Here is a 19,806-nt window from a genome sequence, read left to right on the forward strand (position 1 = left end):
TTTTTTTTTTTTTTCTCTCTCTCTCTCTCTCTGATCATCTCTGTGCTGCAGAATGGTTTATATTGTCTATACCTCTGTTGCTACCTTTCTGAAATGCTGCAATGATATTTTGTGGTTCTGGGTCCAAATCTCATTTCAGATGAATGTTGGATTTAAATTTTAAACTCATGAGGTCCTGCAGCAGAGGTTCAAAGACACCTTTTGAAGGTTCATTCTTATTCACCAATCACATTGTCAAAGAAAACTGGAAGCTGGAAAGATTTGAGGTTCTGGGATCAAAACTTGTATCTGAGTTTTATGTCAAAGTGTAAATGAAAAAGGTCCAACAGCAGAGGCTCAAGGAAGTGTTTTGTAGCTTCATCTTTGCATACTCATCAGATTCCCTGAGGAAGTGGGCTGTTGTGATCGTGGTTCTGTGGCAAGAAGTGTTAGAATGTATGATTGATGTTTTGAGGTTCTGGGTTCAAACCTCATCCAAGCAGAGCTTTAAATCCAACAATTAAAGTGCACCAAAAAGGTAAAAAAGCAGCTTCTTGTGGTTCACTTTAAAACCTCCAAGTTCAAGACACAGACAAGTTCAAGTTTTAAATCAACAGGTCCAAGTGTGGAAGTGTTTGATTCCCCTGTCTCACTGGGTCAGGCAGGTTGAAAGTTCCAGGTTTGAGATTCAGAGGTCCTGAGACTGTCCATTTGAAATCCCCATGGTGTTCATCTTCTCAAAGACTCATTCTGAAGTTACTGCTATGTGGTTCTTCAAACATCAACTTCAAGTTTGAAGTCCAAAACCCACATGGGAAATGTGAAAGGTCCAAGATGTTATTGGTTCCTATTTGAAAGTTAACTCACATTTTACGGTTTAAATTTTCCAAGTTTGGGGATACGTGATGTTCCAAGCAGCCTGTGGATGAAGCAGTTTAAAGGTTCATATAAAGTGTTGGTTTCAAGATCCCTGTGGTTCAGCCTTCCAAAAACTTCAGCCTGAAATGTTTACGAGTTCAAACGTCAAACTGCAGGTTTTGAGTCCCAAAGTGAAAACTTACATGGTCCAACAGGTTCTTTGTACCCAAATGTTTAACTGATGCTTTGAGGTTTTCAACTTCTGGGAGGGTTCAAGAACAAAAAGTACAATGAAAACCAAAGTACCCACAAAAGTAATAATGCTGATTAATATCAACAAATATTAGCAAAACAACTTTTAACATAAAATGCATCCAGGTTATTCATTACAGAGACACTGTGTTGTTCTTAATCATAAAAAAGTCTTGTGACACCAAGCGTATATTAAAATATTTTTTTTCAGCAGGAACATTTTCAGCATTCCTAAAGTCAGTTCCTTGTTTTTTTCTTTTTTTCCACTTTTTTAAGAAAAAAAAAGAGGTACAGGCAGACAAGCAATATGACTAATAGGTATCATTCCAGTTAACAGAAGACATATTATACAACATCGACCCGAGTAGTACGAGAGGGTTTCTTGTAAACTGAAGTTCTTTACTAGGTTTATTGTCTTTATTGCTTTTTTGTTTGGTATGTTATTTAAAGTTTTAAAGTAGGTGTTGATTTCAATTATCCATAGTTTAAGAAGGGGTTTAGATTGACTGAATTTAGCTTTGTGTGTATGATATTTGCCAAGTTATATATAGGTTTACTAAATATTGTATATTTTTGTTTTGATATTCAAAGGAGGTTATTACATTATTATTTCCTTGCGTTAAAACGTCCATATTCACCTCCTGTGACGTCACAGCAGGTGTAAAATGTTTTAATAGAAAAGCTTAAGGACTTTTTAAAAATTGGTGTAAAACTAAATGTAGTTGCATTTAATTGGTTCAAACAGACATCAATCATAAGATCCTGCATTCATTGGTTTAAAGTCTGTTGGGCGGGTTTAAGGTCTCGCGCTCGCAGCATTAAAACACTAAACATTTAGAACAAGGGTGAAAAAATATGGTAGAATATTGAAGTAATCAACAATATAAATTGTGAGACTGACAGGTGATAAAACGTGACATTAGTTTTGACATGAGCGGAAATTTGTCATTTGCACTACCACAGTCTGTCTGAAGGTGACGCCATTTTCAAAATTACATGCTCAGGAACCGGAAATGTGAAATGTCAATACCTTTTTTTTTTTTTTTTTTTTGGCAAGGATACTTCCTGGAAATATCGTGTTGAATTATATTGCACAGTAAACTCCAAGACAGAAGAAAAATCATTTTATTTGTGCCAACATGAGGTAAGAGTTGACCCTGAAGTGCTGGTGATCAGTGTTTTAATACCTTCATCTTTTATTCTGATTACTGATCTTGAGTTTTGACCGAGCAGCGTTTTTCTCTGTCGAAAAATACTTAAGTTGTTTGATTGAAATACTGTAAAATTCAAGATTTGCTCGATTGCAACTGACGTCACATTTCCCATGATCCTCCGCGATCCGCTTGTGTCCTCCATCTTTGCGACATAATTTTATTTTAATAATTTTCTTCAGTGGTTGATGATTTCATTAAAAAAGGTGATGTTTACACAACAAAAAATATTTATTCTCCTGACTTATGTGGCACTGACAAGATATATAACGTATAAAACTGCAGTTATAAATATACCGAGAGACATTTAATGACAGTATCATAGAAACATTTTAATTCAATGAAACTAGACACATATACAATGTACAATGTAGAAATATTCATTACAGGACCTCTAATTATAAATAAGCAGCAAAGTAGTAACAGTTCACAGTATATGTAAAATGTTCATTATAGTACCCATCATTATGAATAAGCAACAAATTACTAAGAGTTCATATTATTTCTATATACAGTGGCTTGCAAAAGTATTCATCCCCTTGGTATTTCACACATTTTAATTTGTTTATGGCATTTCAAATATAAAAAGTAAATCAGGCTTCTCAATATAAACATTTCTATAATTATCTGCCTTAGACTCAAACTGAAAACCAATCTCTACAACTTGATATAAATTAATTACAAATATAAAAGCCAAGATGATGGGTTGCATAAGTAACTGTAAATAATCAGTTTAATTGCCAGTTTTCTTCAGACAAGTCAGGGGATGGATGCATGTACATTTCCAAGTCACTGAATATGTCTTGAACTTTATTTACATCAGTTATGAAGAAATACAAACAATATGGCACTCTATGGTAAATCTGTGTGGAGTAGACAGTTCTCAAAAACTGAGTGACTGTGCAAGAAGGAGAACAGTGAGGAAAGCCACCAAGACACCTTGACAACCCAGAAGACGTTATAGGCTTCTGTGGTTGTGATTGGAGAAATTGTGCACAGTGCAAGTTTTGGATTTTATATCCCCAGTTATACAGCTTCATGATTAAGTGGAGCAGAGGAGGATTTTCTTAAAAAGAAGACCTGAAAGTTCACCTACAATTTGCCGGAAGGTACATCTGAGATGCAAGCCTAGATTTGATGTTTTGGTGAAAGAAAACCCTCCACTGTACTACATCATGAAGCTGTATAACTGGAGATACAAAACGCAGAATTTCAACTGTGCACAATTTCTCCAATCAAAGCCAGAGAAGCCTAAAACTTTTTTCTGGGTTGTCTGGGTGTCTTGGTGGCTTTCCTCACTGTTCTAGAAAGAAAATCCTCCTCTGCTCCACTTAATCATGAAGCTGTATAACTGGGGATATAAAATCCAAAACTTGCACTGTGCACAATTTCTCCAATCACAACCACAGAAGCCTATAACGTCTTCTGGGTTGTCAAGGTGTCTTGGTGGCTTTCCTCACTCTTCTCCTTCTTGCACAGTCACTTAGTTTTTCAATAGTGTCTACTCCACACAGATTTACCATAGAGTGCCATACTGTTTGTATTTCTTCATAACTGATGTAAATAAAGTCCAAGACGTATTCAGGGACTTGGAAATGTTCATGTATCCATCCCCTGACTCATCTGAAGAAAACTGTCAATAAAACTGATTATTTACAGGTATTATACCAAAGGGGCTGATTATTTATGCAACCCATCATCTTGGCTTTTATATTTTTAATTAATTTATATCAGGTTGACCATAAACAAATTAAAATGCATGAAATACCAAGCAAATCCTTATTTTATTTATGTGCAATTATGAGGCTTCATTTTCACTCCTGTTTTTGTCCACAGTGAGTGCCGGAGGTGGGAAAATGTCTGTCGATCAGCTGCAGAACAAAAAGGTTTGTGCACGTTTATCTGTCAGTCAAAGGCGGAGCTAGGAGGTGGATTTGGAATTTAAACCTCCTCCTAAAATATTCCACGGACAATGATGGCCAAAATAAAACCAAGTGTTGTTCTGAAATATTTCAAGCAATGATTCCTTCAAAAAGTGATTCAGTGTTTCAAACGTTTTGAAACACTAAATGCACAACTGCTTCAGAAATTGGTTCACTGTGTTGAAACAGCATAATTGTTTTGGGAAATGAATCACTGTTTGAAAACACTCAACCAAAACAAAGTCAGTGTTTCAAACTTTTTGCAACACAAAATGAGTCATTGCTTCAGAAAATAATCAACTGTTTTGAAACATTTTGACAATGTCGACACTTAATGGACAGCAAGAAGAAGAAAAACAATCCTAGCTCCGCCTCTGACTCATTACTGTTTTCATCTTTATAATTTTTTCCCCTCATAATTAGTATTAATTATTTTTCTTTAATCTTCCCTCCTCGTGTTTCTTGTTCATAAACAGATCTTCTCGGTTCAAGCCGCTGCTGCACACAGAAATGTCCTGGAGCAGAAACATTCCGGATCCAGGTTTCCGGCTCTGATTGGACGGAGCGTCGGGTAAATATGTTGTTTTTCCTTCACTGCAGATTGAGATCTAGTTTTCTGAGAGATGCCTGGGAATTGAACCTAATAATATCAAAATCTTTGACCAGTGGTCCAGCCTTCTGCACCATCTACAGAAAGCTGTTTTTGTCAGTTTTTCAGGTTTTGACTGTTTGTTTGACTTTGAATAAAGGTTGAACTCTTGGGATTTGAACCCATAACATCAAAAACTCAGAGTACTTTTCCAACCCTCTCAGCCACCTCCAGGCACAACACACCAATGATTTTGTAAAACCTTAAAGTTTTTACTGGGTTTGTGAGACAAGAAACGTGAATGGGACATCAGAGAATTGAACCTAAAACATCAACAGACATTAAGGATCTGTTTGACGTACAGTCATTCCAGCATCAGAGACACAGCTTCAGTCAGACCGCCTTGACAGACACATCAGATGTTCGCCGCAGGAATAACTTGTGACAGCCATATGGCGCTTTCCCAGGCTGATGTGTCAAAAGCGGGAATTGGCAGGAAGTGATCAGTGGAACGTCTTAAGCCCTTTTCACATCAGGGGCAATGTAGAGTTGCATATCGCGACGTGCCGTCTACGCTGAGTTAAGCAGCTCTACACTGAGTTTTTGCTCCCTACGCAACAATATGCTCAGGGCTACGTGAGGTGGACGCAAGAAATTACTAAAAGCACAATAATACAAAAAAAGCCTGAATTTTACTGCTTTTTCATCTCTGAATTTTATTGGTTAAAAAGAAAGAATATTCAAGATTACAAGAATAAAATACCTATTTTCAGAGGAAATAGTTATCAGAAGAATAGAATAATTTTTTCCACAACCATAACCACAGGCATTATGTTTTAATTTTATAACTAATGCATACAGACAGATGTTTGATTCCAGGTTTCTCCACTTCATGCTGGCTGTCTGTGTCCAAAACACTTCATCTACACTGACCCAGTCCATTCAGGGCCTGTACAGTAAAAGAGTGGTGCTATACCTCACAAACATCAAGTTCGACTTAATGAACCCCATCACAACTGGAGAAAGAGAGACAAATTAAAATGGTAAAAATTAATTCAGTGAGAACCCAACAAATCATGTCCTCCAAAAAATGTCAAAGTCAATTTAGGCATCAAGTTTGTGATCAGCATGTTGAAAACTCCAGTAATTATACTTATGTACATGTGATTTCTTAGTTTTATTATTTTAAAAAATGCAAAAAATCTAAAAAAAACAAAAACAAAACTTTGTTCATGTTGTCATTATGGGGTGTTGTGAGTAGAATTTTGAGGGGGGAAAAATTGTTTAATCTATTTTGGAATACAGCTGTAACATAAAAGGTGGAAAAAGTGAAGCATTGTGAATACTTTCTGGATGCACTGTGGCTACAAGGTGTTGCTATTAATACCAAAGTCAATCGTTTCATGGTATCATCCACAAAGTACTTCAGTCAGTGAGACATTATGATAATTAAGACAAGGACAAAAAAGAACAGGATCTCAGTAATAAAAAAAAAAACTAAATAAATCAGCTGTAGCCAGTCGTGACTCACCTTTAATCAACTCTAAAGTATAAGCTCTTCATGTCTGGTTGTTTGTAGAAGCAGGAGAAGTCAGTCAGCACTTCTTCACTGCGAACAATCTCACCATATGTAATTTCTGACATAATGGTGTTCTCGTAGATTATGTGGCTGTCGTTGGCCTTCAGGGTCAAAGAGTTTCACAAAGACCAGAAGAGTGAGAGATGTTCACCAGACTGGAAAATGGAATTTGACTGACAATGAAAACTCACCGTGACCACTGTACCACAGGTGTTGCCATTAAAGCTGAAGGACACCATGTGGGTCATATTGTCCACCTGACCCCTGCAGGTCTGATTTTTCAGATGTAGGGCAGAGTAGTCGATGCCCAAATCCTCCAGGAGACAACCAACAAAAGTAACTGAAGCAGAGTTTTCTTTGCAGATAGTTGGCATCCCTAAACATCCACCAGAAAAGGGGGCAGAATTAGCAACAAATAAAAGGAACTCTTTATAAAGGTTGTGTTTAGACTCTGTGAAAGCTGTCCATTGACTATATAATCATCACACATGAATTAATTTATTTTCCAGTGTATAAATCGCACCTGTTTTAAAAATTACCTCGTGAGGGGGGGACAGTATATCAGTGACACAGATGTAAAATATAACTTTCTCTGTATGTGAACTCACTTTGTAATCACGTTTCACTGGGTCGAGTTAAAATAGACAGGAACTTAGAGAAGTACGTGTGCACACCACAGCATGTGCTGTTTTTTAACATGAGGATTCTTAATTCTAAAAATACACGTTTTGGACAATCAACTGGATGTTATTGTTGAAGTTTGGACAGAAGAAAGCATCAGTTGGAGACAGATTGCCAGGCCACAGCAACATGGAGTGAATAATGGATGCATTGAGGAAGCCGTACAGTGCTGCTGAAAGTTGGTGGATCCCTTTGAGCTTTATATATGTTTGAATTTTTTTTAGGAAATCAGTAAACAGAAAAAATCATACTTTTTATATAGAAATTTCTTAAATTATGCCCTTTGAAGTCACAGTGAAAACTAATCTCTAAATCATGAATTAAAAGAAATAAAAAATGCAGAAAAAGTAACTGAAGAAATGGTGCAGATTGGAAGTTTTGGATTTTGCATTACTACTCATAGCGTCATAGTGGAGTGGGAACAGAGAAGAATTTCTTTCAACAAAACAGATTAACCTAGGCTTGCATCTCCGATGTACCTTCTGGCAAATTGTAGCTGAACTTTCAAGTTTTCTTAAAAAAAAAAAAAAAAAAAAAAGGCTTTCTCTTACCATTTCTACATAAATCTGAAGAACTGGGAATGCAAAATTCAAATGCTGTGCACAATTTGTACAGTTGCAGCCACAGAAGTCTGGAACTTCTTCAGGTTTATCTCCGTGTCTTGGTGACTTTCTTCACTAGTCTCCTTATTGCATGGTCCCCTCAGTTTTTGAAAACTGTCTGCTCTATACAGATTTACCATCAACTACCACAATGTTTGTATGTCTTCATAACTGATGTCAATTAAGTCCAAGACATAATCAATATCTTGGAGACATTCATGCATCCGTCTGAATAAGACTGGATGGAAAAGTGATGGTTTACATGTGATATAGAGAAGGGTGCCCACTTATTTATTCACACCATCATTTTAGCTTTATATTTTTATTTCTTTAGTTCATGATGTAGAGTTTCTCCATGTAATGTGGAGTTCCGTAAGGAAGGGCATCCGGTTTAAAACCAGATGCCCTTATTATTTTCTTCTCATGATGAGTTTAAGTTGATATGCCTCCCAAACTCACAAAGAAAATACGATGAGTTGGGCACGTCTCGATGCATAATGCACACTGCAAGAAAATCTTTCATCTTCGGAGGATCAGGACAGAAGATGTGTGTCTTCTTGTGTATCAAGTGTCCTACCGAAAGCTGATCCATACTGGGAGGCAAAAATGGCTCGACAGAAGCACCGAGTGTCACCACCGTCTGTCTTCTCACCACAGAACTCATGATCACTGCAGAACCGGTCCTGACAGAAGGCCTGAGGACCAGCTGAAGAAACAGACAGAAGTTATCTTCACCTCTACTTGTCCAACTCTTTATCAAACAACTGTACAGTGAGAAAAGAACTTTCACAGCACAGAGTTGGATATGATGAACCGACTGTAGTTCTATTCTGAATTTATTTTCTTGCTTTACTAACCACACATGTTCACAAATGTAACTGGAAGTACACGTGTCACTGAACTGTTTCTAAAACAAAGGAAAGTGGATTCCTTTTTGTCATTTTGCTTCGTCCTTTCTCGTTTGACGTGTTTCTTACTTTCTTCACTGATTTTTATTGGAGTAACCTTTATTTCATGAAATCAAAACTCAGTGGAAACTAAAACACAATCTTACGGCAGCTGACGCTTGACCTCCAGCCGTCCATTGTGACGTCTCTGCGGATTCTACAGTCCTCTGGCGTAGGCCTCCATGAACTGGCACTTCAAAACCGGTCCACTGCAGGATATCGGCACAAAGTGTAATTGCAGACTTGAATGTAGGGCTCTGGGTTGATATTACAGGTGGTGAAGGGCGCCCCCATTCAGGAGATCACAGCTGTTCCACACAATGGAAAAGCACAATGTGACAATTATATGGAAAAGATGCGACTGAGCATTCGGACAGGGTTCTGTGGTTAGCATGTTTAATAACCGTAAAGTCACGGGATTCACCTGAATAAGGTCAGGTGTTGGATCAGCTGCTCGTGTTCATGTTTTTTAACGTGTTTCTGTAATTTAGCACATGCTTCTAGTATGATGGAGTGATGTTACCTGTCAACAAGATAACGTGTGTTTCTGCTCACCGCTCGGACATCACGGTGCAAATCGATTGTTATGTTGGAAGTGTCATCGTACTGTGTCTCACAGCTAGGGGGCAACAAACAGAAAATCAACACTGTTCCAGCATTTTCAGGAGATGCAAAGATCATCAACAAAACAGTGTTGTGGTATTTGCTTCCAACTGCACATTTTTTTTCTTCTACTGTCATTGTTGTCCAAAAGTGTGAGATGAATCTGAAATCCACAGATCCATATGATCACATTCACCTGAATGTAGCACAACTCAAAGTGCGTCACTGTGCAGATCAACAATGACACAAATGAGCATGTGAAAGAAACCTGAGTCGTTTCGAAGCCAATTGGAGTTTTGCTCGTTGGCCGAGTCAATAACCCAACCTGACCTAACTGGACAATATTTCAACTGTTAAAATCAAAGTGGTCCAGTGACCCAAGAACAACGAGGAACTGAAGATCTGGTTCAGGGTTTAACTGACTGCAAAAGATACACAACAAATTATTCAACATAAAGTCATTTATTTTAATGAGTCCAATTAATCTGGAGGTTCCCTAAATATGAGGTCTATATAAAGGATATAAATGTATGTAATTTCTCCATGTTTCAGTCACCATGAAAAACTTACAAACCAGTCCAATGTGGTGACACACAGATAAAATGATCAACTGGTGTCATTGTGTAAAGTTGGATGTAACTGAGGTCTTACTCAGCGTTGCTCAGTCCCACTTGCTTCATTTCACTCAGCTGACTGAATCAGAACACAACCTTGCAGACTTAATGGACCAGGTCCTGTCAAAGCTTGAGAGAGAATTGATCAGTGTAAAGTGGATTCACAATAATACGACACCCACATCATAACATAATATGACTCATGAAAACAAAAACTGATGTGATTCTTTCATAAACTCCATTGAGGTTTCTCAGACGAGGCAGCAGCTCTGAGCCTCTCAGTCAAACTGGAACATGGAAGTTCTCCATACACACTGATCTGTGGAACCTTTGTGATGTCAAACAGTTTTATGTGTATTTCATGATTGCTTTCGTTTATATGAATACAAACATAAGCTACAACCAACCAAAACTGTTTTTTCCCCTAAAATGAGAGGTCCCTGCATTTATTATGTATTACATACTGACATCCAGTGCACCCGGCTGAAGAGCTCAGCTCAGAGCCTATGGAGTTACGTCATTAATATATTGAACGACTACATATTTTGTTTATTCTATTTTTGTCCAAAAATCAAGGATCCAGTGACCAATTTCATATTTATTTACTTTAAGACTCAAATAAAATGTAGAAAACCTGTAAAGTGGACTGTTAGTACACAGAAAATTCACAAGCGCTATTGATAAGGGAATCAATAAAGAATCTGATCAGTAAGCTGAATAAATAGATAAATCTTATTAATACCCATCCCTAATCGTGTCTCACCAAGTCGCATTGTGAGGAATTGAATTGCCCTCAAATACACATCAAATAGAATTGGGAACAGGGGTGAATCGTATCACATTGTCAGTATCGCTATATATGTATCATATCGCTGGTGTATCGAGGTGTGTATCGAATCATTGTCAGTGATGAGATTCACATGCCTAGTCTGTACCATAGATGTGAATCTGTGCAGTGTTGCCATCAAAGAAGAGAGAAAGGTGGTAGGTCTGTGATATCTGCAGGGTGACTCCAGTTTGGTCCTGAGACAGCATCATGTTGTTGAAAAGGTGAGGCGTGCTGGTCAGCGTCACCAATCTGCCATCAACCTGCATCACAGCAGAAACACAGTATCCAAAAAAAACACACATAATGAAGTCAGTGTTAGGAGAGCTGTTTGGACTTTCAGGGAAAAGAACAATGACCTCCAACATGGACCTGAAGAGAAGTGGCCCAAAAAGGAACCTCTGGCAGTGGTTATCTTACCCACACTTCCCAACTTGACCCAGAACTGTTTGAACATTTGAGTCTAGCTGTTGCACAATGACACCGTCCAAAAAGCTGATATCACGACGGCGACGCTCCCGGAACTCTGCCAGTATTTTGACGTTTAGTGTGTCGGTGGGGCGTCATCAGTTCATACACACACCGATCCTGGACAGAAGTAGCTTGTCCGTGGAAATCAATGACAAGTAGGCCCGGTAACAGTACACATGGTGTTCAACTCGCATCTGATGGAGGTGAGGAGGATCATACCAAGAATAGAATAAGCTCATCAGCATATTGACTCATTGGTAAAGTTTAGTTAAAATAACAAGCTGCCACAGGGGGTCTGAAATGCTCTCACTGCAGATATCAAATATAAATATAATAAATTTTATTATTGTTGAAACTTGGTGAGGGTCATACTTTCTTGAACTACAAATATGGTTTACCCTTTTCTTTTTACACAGTGTTAAGCCAACTTGACACTTGCACGAATTGGATCCCTGCACTGTTTGTCGTGCCAATGCGACCCGCTTTGTCCAGTTTGATGCATCGTTATTTAAGATAATTCTTTCATAGCCAATGACGCATTTGTTCTCAGAAGTTGGCTGATGAAACCATCTCTCATCACTCCAGAATCAGAGAAATTATCTGCAGCTTCTCTCATGCACGTCATGCGGTGAGTACGCATTTGGAATCATTTCAAAGGTATTTATTTATTTATTTATAATATTTATACTGTAAAACAGTTACACTGTCATTCCTTCTAGTGTGTTCGACAATATATCTTTAAAATTATGTTATTATAGATGTTAGATCTTGTTCAGATGCGTTGCAGCAATGAGACACATTTACTTGCAGTGACAGTGTTTTCAAATTGGTTGCGCAATGTTCATGTCTAGTTAACAAAAAATAAATGTGTGCCAGAAGTTGAACATTTTAAAGTTTTCTTTGTACACAGTTTAAAAAATGAAATAATTTGCATTTATTTATTTGTCTGTCTGTTACAGGGGTGCTCATGTTTTGTCCTCGAGAGCTACCTTCCTGATAATCTGAATCCAATGAAAGACTCGTTAGCAGGCTTTTAATGAGCCTTTCATTGGATTCAGGTGTGTTGGAGCAGGGAGACAACTAAGAGTATCAGGAAGGTAGCTCTCGAGGACCAACTCGAGCACCCCTGGGTAGGATTACGTCAAAAGTACTGCACAGATTTTGATGAAATTTTCACCACAGATAGATATAAGGCCATTGAAGACTTCATTAAATTTTGGAGGTTATCGACATCCAGATTCTGAATCAAGGTTTCAGTTTATATAGGCTTTGAAGAGTTACATTTAAAAAAAAAAAATACTTCAGGGATTCTCACCACAGATAGATACTAGATCATGGAAGACTCCACTGAGTTTTGGAGGTGATCTGGATCCAGATTCTGGCTCAAGATTTGTTGGAGAGTTCTGGATCAAATGCATGTTCTGTTACAGAAAAATATGACATTTAGATGTAAAAACAAGTTCAGGAAGACACTTTTTTTTAGCTTGTGAATTAAATGTCAGATTGTAACATCTTAATCAGTCGGACCATTCTGGATCAGTGCGCAATTATTGCATTGGGTTGTGAGTCCAGATCCAGGTAAAGTCTGGGTCACTGTGAATAACATATCTTTTATTTTGAGACCTCGTCAACCCTTGGCAGACATCAGAAATCTCTGATTGCTCTTGTTTCTGAAATGTTATTACCGCATTTCAATGGTAAAATTGACCATATGTGCCTGATTTAGGGTAGAATCACAATTAAGTTAAAGTTGCTGTATTAAGTCATATTTATTGGTTCCATTGCTTTGTGTGATATCTTTATCTTTCATAAGCAGAAACCCAGAGTCGTCATCTTCTGCTCCTTTATACGCATTTGATTTTTAATCTGTCAGAACTTTGTTCATAACATTTCAAGTAGAAAGCAAATATTTACGTGAGGTTGCCAATGCAGTGCTCCAACGAGCCACAGGTCTCAATGGAAAGGGATGCAAAGACATCACATTTAGCTTTTTCACAGACTCCTGGGTTGCTGGTCTCAGTATCTGCTAATAAAACCTGACCTGTAAAGAGAGGGAAGGTGTTCATTTACAAAGTCAGTTTACCCACTCACTCACCTTCAGCCGCTTTTTCCAATTAAGAGTCATAGTTTGGAGCCTATCCCAGCAGTCATTGGGCGTGAGGCGGGGTTCACCCTGGACAGGACACCAGTCTGTCGTAGGACGACATTTATACAAACAAACACATTCACACCCGCACTCACACCAATCCACCTAACCTGCATATCTTTTAAATGTGGGAGGAAGCCGGAGCACCTGGAGGGAACCCACACAAACACGGGCAGAACATGTCAACTCCATAGGTGGGAATCCCATTACCTTTTTGCTGTGAGGCAACCACTGTTGCCACAATAACTGAAATTAAACTGTCCATCAGTAACTTTATTTAACTTTATCTGTGAGGACAAAAAGCCTTTTTTAAAAATGTGAGGGGCAGATTCTTTTGAGGAAAAGAAGCTTCTCTGCGTTATCAGCTGTGAGCCTGTTTCTGTTTTTATCTACAATGTTTGACACTGAGCTAAACAACCTTTCACTCTCCACGCTATTTTTTTGTAGCTTTTAATTTTTTCCCCCAAAGGTGGAACATATTATATAATTATTATGAAATATTTGAGGAGCACAGCGTGCGTGCGCGCACACACACACACACACGGTGTTGGGCGGCATCTCCACATCACACGGATGCAAAACGGAATAATTTAAACATTTTATTTACTTATTTTTTCTTTGTGGATCATGGGACAATTTCATCGCATGCACACAGAATCACCTGTTGCCTGTGGGAACTGAGACAGTAATGAATGAGGCGAGTGACTCTTTCAACTTGAGGCACAAAAGTGCGGCCCCTCGAAAGGAGAGGAAGCTCCGAATACATCACCACAGACATTCAACAAACGGATTATGCCTGTAGCGGACCGAGCCGATCTCACATCGTCCTGGACAACCACACCAATGGCTGAAACTCACCAACCTGATGGACAGTCTCTGCCGCTGAAACCGTGATCTGACTGAGGAAACTGGCACAAAGTCCCGAAGTCACAGAGGAACTTTTTTCAGCAACGACAAGAAATTAAAGTATTGTCAGATGTTATTTTCCAAACTCAGGAGGCTGCATGTGGATTATTTTTCTTCAGGATCATGTGATGATGAATTCCACGAACAGGTAAGACATTTTATTTACTCTGTGTGTGAATTTTCTCCGCATGACGACTGCGGCTTTCAGCCAAACAATGGACAGCAGTGACTACGTTTACATGCCGTTAATATTCGGGTTAAGGTCAATATTCCGGTTTCTGAATCATTAGGAATAACCTGTTTACATGCTTAAGCAGACAGTTACTCCTGTATACTTGGTCACTGGTATCATTTGAATAACCCCGTCTAAACAGCGACGCACGTCTTCCACTGGTGCTTAATTTGGTCTGGCATTTGTGCAAATCCTGCTTCGTGTAATCCTGCTTCGTGTAAACCCCTCACTACACTATACACTTTTCTCAAACAGGCATTAACATTTCTCACTTTTCTCTCCTGTGTAAACACTCCCTTTTTTTCTTCTGCGCAAGAAGATTATAAACAGACACACAGAGAACACAATGCGTGTGCTCTCCCTTCGCTCACGGATGCGGGACCCGCAAAGAATCCAAGTCATGGCCACGGAGCTCTGCGGCTGTGGTATACCGAGACCCTGCAGCGCTGTGGATTTTTCCACAAATGCCGGAGCGCTCCGCATCAAACAGCGAGTAGTGTAGTCTCTGGACCTGTTGCCTAAGTTGGCGCAGCTCCGCACAGCAGAGAGGAGGGCGTTGTGAGTGGCCCGCTGCGGTGTTTACCAAGCGCGCAGACTCAGTAAGCGCATCGGAGGCAGAGCAATCGCGGCGATGCCGACCGGTGCCACGACCTGCCCGCCTGATAAGGACGCAGAACACAGTGCGCTGTTTACATCTGCTTCTGTGGTGTCCAGTGGGTTGCGCACGCCGCATACAAGTAGTTGCCGTACTCAAAAGACAAAGATTCCTTGCAGATAGGACATGCGCAGAACACAAAATAATGTTCCTTTCCATGGGGATATCCCGATGCGCGTTTATATAACCTGATATTCGGGTTAGAAAAGGAGTAACCCAGGGGTCTTATTCTGGTTTTTAAAAATTGGAATATGAGTATATTCGGGTTTTTGCGGGTGTTTTACATGGCTCTGTGCAACCGGGTTATTGCTAATATTCCAGTTATGAAAGGGTTATTGGCTGCATGTAAACACAGTCATTGATGGACGTATTTCAATTGATGAGTAAATTACATGAAAGCATGTAAAAATCCATAAATTTAGCTGCATCATTGTTTAAGCCGCAGCATTCGAAATGTATGAAAAAGTAGCGGCTTATAGTCCGGAAATTAGGGAACATGTGCGTGAAAATTCCCCACTGAGAGGTTAACATCACGCTGCTGTAAAGGGGTATTGGGTGTGGTAGTATTGGAGACGTTTTATGCTTACAAGTAAAAGAATACAGGATCAGGTAGATACCCGATACTGAAGTTGTCTGCATAAATCTGCTAATTAAGTAACTGTATAAAGTCATTAAAAAAGTCACTAATATAGTAACCTTTCAAAGTAAATGTGGCAACACTGGTAACCACTAAGCAACTGTGCTGCCCAAGTCAGTTTTTGGATCCCTACAGGGTGTGACATACTTCTTCAGACAGTGGTCACATGATGCACCAGAGCAGAAACGTTTATTTATGTATTTATTTTTTAGAATGTTGGTGATCAGTTATGGAACCAAAAATCTTGCTCTAATTGAAACAATAAAATAAATGAGGATCCACAATGGAAAAACATGATATTTTTGTCTTCCTTGTGATCCAGATTGAATTGTTTTCACGTCAGTTCCAAACCTGATCAGCAGGCTGTCTGAAAAAAAAATGTATGCTGTGACCTTCAGGAGCCGCCAAACAGGATGCAAATTAATTAAGTAATTAATTAAAAGAATGCAAAGGAAGAAAATGCCAACCTGAGTATCTGCATCCACTGATATCATAATACGTCGTGTTATGTGCTTCATCCTTTGGCAGATTTAGTTGGCGAATATTTCTACCACCGACCTGGAAATCAATCCCCTAAGGAAAATGTAAATAAAAAGATTTAGTAGGAGAAAATGAACACTACTCATGTAACATACTGTTGCTCAAGATAACACAAATGTGTGTGAGAAAACCATTTTAACAAGGTGTGAAAATAACCACCAAAACTTAACTGAAAATCATAGATTCATTCGTTCTTTTTCATAAACAAATAACTACGGAGAGAAACAGGTTTTTGTATTCATCATCAAAAATGGGTCCCATTTCCTGTATATTCGTTTTGTAAATTGTGTCGGGAGCAGAGGGCCACCCCTTTGAGTCTGGTCTGCTTGAGGTTTCTTCCTCAAATCATCAGAGGGAGTTTTTCCTTGCCACCGTCTCCTGTGTGCTTGCTCTGGGGATTGGTAAGGCTAGATCTTACTTGCGTGAAGCACCTTGAGGCAACTTTGTTGTGATTTGGCACGATATAAATGAAAATAGTATAGTAGTAGCAGCATATGTGTTGTGGAGGTGTTTTTTGAAATACTTGTCACAGATGGAGGGTGGCTGAGGACCAACGCAGAGATAAAGTCAGGCTTGTGGAAAGTTCACGGCTTTTATGAGCAAAACCAGCGACAAAGCCGAGGACATTAGAAACTGACAACAATGTCCACAGAAAGATGACAGGAAGGAATTAAGCAAAATGACATTAAAGGACAGACGATGTCAAAGTAAAACAGGAAGAAGAACTAAACTGAAATTAATCCAGCACTGAAAACACTAAGTACCGTATTTTCTGGAGAGCATTTATCACTTAATGCAAGAAGAATCAAAATGGATTAAATCTCTATATTATTTATAAAGCACACACTGCGTAAAAGATCACAGCTAACAAGCTAATTAATGTCACGAAAAGGGCACAAAATGTGAGTAAACTGCTTCCTTCAGCCACCCAACAGACAATCAAATATGAGCTGAACATACCACGTAATGAAACATTTAAAAACCAGGTGTATCATTTACGTATTTACAACACAAACGGTGTTTTAGCCATCAGAGGCTAAAAGCTAATTAACGTTTTTCTTTACTTTGCGTGACAAGCCGCTCTCTTGCCGGCTGAAGACACGGACCAGTGGGTCGCTTCATGTGTGGTTTCTCCATCTGATCTCAAAACACTTAACATTATATTTCACAATACAGTTTTCATAAATACTCACCAGAAAGCCATTTTGAAAAGCGGTTTCTACTTGTACTGAAAAAGCTGCTTCTGTTCCATGGCCATCGAAGGACACCCTTACAAGAGGTGACTTCAGAGGAAACACAGTGTTAAAAAATAAAATTCTTCCCCAATTTTTTTGTTGAGACTTTAGTCTCTATAAAAATTGCAGTTTGTGTTGATAAACCTGTCTGAACTCTTACCGTGCCTACCCCTAGAGGATATATATGAACCATTTGGGAGCATTCCATGTAATTCTGAATGCTGGAAAGTGGACTTCTTGTAGACGGAGCCACCGGGTTCATGATACCATCAACTACAACTGCACCAGTGTCCAATATCACACAGTCACCGTTAGATCCAGGTTGAAAATAGCCGTTGAAACAGAATATGACATATGCACTTGTCATATTTACCTGTTTTAAAAAAGAAGAAATGATCATTATGAGCTGTAAAAACAAATGATGTTTATATTTTTACACAAACAAATTAGCATCTGAAAACAAGTCATTTAAAGTTAATTTCAGTCAGTGGATTCTCTTGTTTTTGCTCAAAGATTTGAAATATTCACATGAGAAATGCTTTGACTTGACACTAAACATGAATTTGTTGTGTCACAAAGTGGAATATGTGTATTTTCTGCTCCTCAAATGTGCAAAAATAAGATGCAAGAACTTCTCCACTTTCAATCTTCAAAAATAATTTATATGTACAATATTATCAACACTATCTATTGTGCTGCCTTGGTGTTTTCTCTCTCTCTTCCTTTTTTCCCCTCAGGATCTGAGCGTTGGTGCTCACACCTGTGGCTGTTGGAACACCTGCTACTAATCACTCTGCCAACATAAAACCTCAGTGTCTCTACACTCCTCACCAGAAACTTCAGTTCCTCTGTGTGGTAACCTGGACTCAGTGTTGTGTGGGCCGCCAGAAGAGGAGGTACTGCTGGCCCACCACCAGAGGGCGCCCTGCCTGAAGTGCGGGCTTCAGGCACGAGAGGGCGCTGCCGCCGGGGGTGACAGCTGTCACCCATCTACGCTTCATCATACTACTCCATAAAACCCGGACGTCATCTCCACCTCATTGCCGAGATATCATCTACCTGTGAAGGTAATATTCTCTGCTGTATTTAACACTGACTAATAGTCTGAACGTCTTTGCAGCCGTTTTCCTGTAAGTGTTTCCTTATCTGTGGGATTGGCGTTTGGTGTGATCAGCGACGGCTTCGCTTCACACTCCAACCAGATAAGTGGTTAACAGGAGCTGCACGAGTGTGTGATTAGAGGTGGTGACTTTCCACCTTCTGACTGTTTTGTTACTGGGTGTGCACACACCCACATCTCACTGTTTGTGCTCCTCACCAGCAGTACCAGATCCGACAGTCGGGGATGGTGATCACCTGGGAATTCGGGACTTGGCGGCTCCAGTATTTACCAGGTTCGGTGGCGGCGGAAATCGTGTGGTTCCGGCTCTTCTCAGGACAGACGTCTTCTATCCTCGAGCCTGCCCACACGTCACCTTTGTGTATTGACTGCTATCATATTCTGAGATTGTCTGTATAGTCGTTGTGCACATTCACAACATTAAATTGTTACCTTTTGGCTCATCTATTGACCGTTCATTTGCGCCCCCTGTTGTGGGTCCGTGTCACTACACTTTCCCCAACACTCAGTGTTGTTCTCTTGTGGTAACATTTCTCTGTACTTCCACTGTGTTTGCTTTCTCTAACCCTTGTTCTTGTTTTGCTGCAGTTCCCAGTCACCCATTAGCCTCCATGACCAGCAGTCACATCACCATTTACACACAATTTAATAAACTCTTGTCATTTTTCACCTCTGCCTCAGTGTATCGAGTTCACCTCTTTGACCCCAGAACCTCACACGATGAGGTGCAATAATTCAGGCTCAGGTTTTAAAGTTGTTTAATTTGGCCATTTGTTTTGAGTTTTCATCCTATTTGGACATTTTTCTTACATTCTGCTCTTGATGTCTATGTTTATCAGTTCTTGCTGGTTGTTGGCTCTTTTTTTTTTGTGGTTTTACACTGAATGCCTTTACTGACACAACTCCAGGCCCCTCGTTTGTCTGACATTCTGACCCTGGCTTCCACTCTGTCAGCTGCACTCTGCCTTTATGAGGTCACTGTGCCGTGCTCCTTGATTGTTGTTTTGGCTCCGTCTTCTGTCACTGGCCACCTGGTCCCATATCGCCTGGCCGGTCTGCCCGGCTCGTCTCATGGTAGGTTTTTATTCCTCATTTGACTCTAGCTTGTCTTCACGGGGGTCTCTCATCATGCCAGGTAAGGTTTTTACTCCTGTTATTTTGCTGCTACCTCGGCTGTCTGTGATTACCGCCTGATCTGCTG

General features: G+C 39.5%; 1 pseudogene; it reads right to left on the reverse strand.

Moving 5' to 3' along the window:
• Nucleotides 1-6,121: 6,121 nt before the first annotated feature.
• LOC117505426 lies at nt 6,122-19,678 on the reverse strand (annotated as a pseudogene).
• Between the last annotated feature and the right edge of the window lie 128 nt (nt 19,679-19,806).

The sequence above is a fragment of the Thalassophryne amazonica genome, chromosome 23, assembly GCF_902500255.1.
Source record: "Thalassophryne amazonica chromosome 23, fThaAma1.1, whole genome shotgun sequence".
Lineage (NCBI taxonomy): Eukaryota > Metazoa > Chordata > Actinopteri > Batrachoidiformes > Batrachoididae > Thalassophryne > Thalassophryne amazonica.